The sequence below is a fragment of the Pinus tabuliformis genome, chromosome 9 (assembly GCF_031772625.1).
Source record: "Pinus tabuliformis cultivar Carrire ecotype Pingquan chromosome 9, CPIR1, whole genome shotgun sequence".
Taxonomy (NCBI): domain Eukaryota; kingdom Viridiplantae; phylum Streptophyta; class Pinopsida; order Pinales; family Pinaceae; genus Pinus; species Pinus tabuliformis.
The window spans coordinates 431803183-431805875 of NC_142307.1; positions in this window are offsets into that span (position 1 = coordinate 431803183).

Below are 2693 nucleotides of genomic sequence, written 5' to 3' on the forward strand. Positions count from 1 at the left end.
AGTTTCCTTTTGAATATTTCTGGCCTCTCTTTCTAGCAGCTCTTCACTAGTGATTTCCTCTTCTAGGGTGCCCTCTTCCCAGCTTAATGCATTGGCATACTGCTCAATCTCAGGCTGCCTTATATGTGAATAGGTACCCAATTTGTATCTTATCCTCCTGAGGGAAACAAAATGATTGGGGTCATAGGGTATCCACTCAAAGCTAGTTTGCAGTTTGAGGGCCTCTAGGATACTGTTTGCCTCTTTCCATCCCTCCTCTTTTTTGTTATACAGGAAAGGGCCCAGCTGGCTCCTTACCTTCAATTGTGCTTTCTTGTTCTTACTTTGGAAGTGGAGGTAGTCGGCATTCCCAAATTGCCTGAAGTATTCAAGGGAAAAAAGCCTCATGGGGACATACCTTGGTAGCCTAAAAGGCTTCAACTCACAGCCATATACTCTGATGACTGTGTGGTCTTGGTAAAGGTACCAATTACCAATGTTGTAGGTTTTGTTTAGATGGAGAATTCACCTCATGTCATCAGTTAGCCTTGGAGGGGGAACACCACACAATAATGTCATAGCTGGATGTATGAATAAGTCTATAAACTCACAGTATGTGTATGGTGACACAGAGGTGCAATGAAAGACAGAGGTCCAAAACACAACTGATCTTGGATTCCCCTGGGCATTAACTTGTTTCAGGGGAATGAAGAAGCTGCCTGGTTGATTAAACAAGAATAGATGGTAAATGAAGCAAGTATATCTGAACAGTCTTTCCCTTTGCAGATTCATCAGTTGCTCATGGATCCTATATGCAATATATGTGGCGTAATCATAATGTACAGCTGGAGGCTTTCCAGGAGAGAATATAGAAAGCATTTCCATTATAATTTCATCCACATCCTCCATTCCCTTGAACCCTAGGACATAGCTGATCAAATCCACTAGCATTCTGCCCAATTCATTTAAGTATACATATCCAATAGGAGGAGTTCTGATGGTTTCAGAGCCTGGTTGTACAAACAGTTGGTTGATTTTGATGATCTCGTCATTTGACAACTTATTCCCCTTCTTTATCAAGTTCTGCATGTAGAGGGTGGTCAATGGTTTTGCATTCTGGAAATGCAGCATCTCATTTATGCTCTCTGGGGTGATATGGAACAGAATTGAGTCGGTAGGGCTGAGGACAGCTCTTTGGCATGGATCATAGCACTCCTGGCATCTGTGGATCAATTCTGGCATAGGATTTACCTGGGGAGATTGTAGATGGGCAAGTTTGAATCCCAAATCCCTAGGATATCAGCTCCACTAAGGTGTTGGGCTTTCAACTCATTTAGCATCTGAATATTGTATTTGGAGCCTAATGGAAACCAGTCTAACATTTGATAATCCATATCTCCCAGGGCTTTCCATTCTAACTCCCTGTGAGGGGCATTGAGAGGCTTGATGTTCAGTGCAATTGGAGTTTCCATGGTCTATTAAGCTTCTGTCTTGCAGGTGAACTGGTTGAAGTAGGCAGAACAACACAGAAGTAATTACTTGCAAAAAGTGTGAATTTCAGGGACCAGAGGGTGAAGAGGGCACACAGCAATTGAAATACTGTCTGAATTATGAATAAGACCAATGTCTGGTCTCACTTTGTCTTCTGTGGCAGGTTTTTAATGGATTGACCAACTGTCTCATGATTGCGCGAGCGGTTTACAGTTTTTTATAAGAACTCGGGAAATGAAGGCTCAGCTGGTGGTTTTCGAGCTTGCAGTGGTAAATGGGGGCTAGGCATCAAGATTCACCGGAGAATTTTGAGAGTTTTACGTCGCTTAAGCTCTTTCGAGGGAAATCATAGACAGAGTAGGTATATGAAGGATTTTAATGGAGAATACCTGGTAAAGAGCGAGCAATGGTCACGGATGACTGTGGAAATGGCGCACTGGACGTCTCCAAGTTGGCTTCAACAAAGGTGGTGTAACTTGGACGTAACAATCATGCAGAGAAAGCAACAGTTCTGGTAGCAAAAGTACGAAAAAACGCAAAAATTGGCCTAAATATGGACTTTTGGCATTTTGGCGCGTTTTCTCGGATGACGTCAACATGATGTCATAGGGTGGGGTCAAGCTCAGATGACGTCAGCATGACGTCATCGGGTGAGGTGGCGAGCTACTATTGGTCCATCGGGATGATGCGGTGGCAGACACGCTGGCACAGGGGCGGACAAGAGTACTGATGCGATGGCAGGGTGGCGATGACGTGGGTCTGACGCGGAACCAGCGAACCGGGCGGTAAGTGACACAGCGGTTACGGTTAAGTGCCATAGCGGTTACGGTCTCCCGGAGCGGTTATGATACGGCCCTGGTTTTGTCAGAGGCCGCTCCGAGAGACCCGAGAGGGTGACGCGTGGCCGTGTCATGACGTATCCCTTCGTCATTTTCTCGGGTGCTAATTATCTGTCGCGGGGGTCGCTCCGATATCAATGAGGGCCGTCGGATCCCATGGGTCCGATCCGACGATGGACGGGAGGGCGATGTGATCGGTGGATACGGATGCGGGCGGGTATAATTTAATATTTGTTTTTTGAAAGCAGCGCCCGGCGGAAAACCTTAGGGTATGGGTTTTTTGTAAGGTTTTCAATGTATTTGGAAAATCACATATATGCGCCAACTTTGGTTAAGCGGCGAAAGTGGGTTTTTTTTTGGGTTTTTTCATAATTTCAAAAGGGT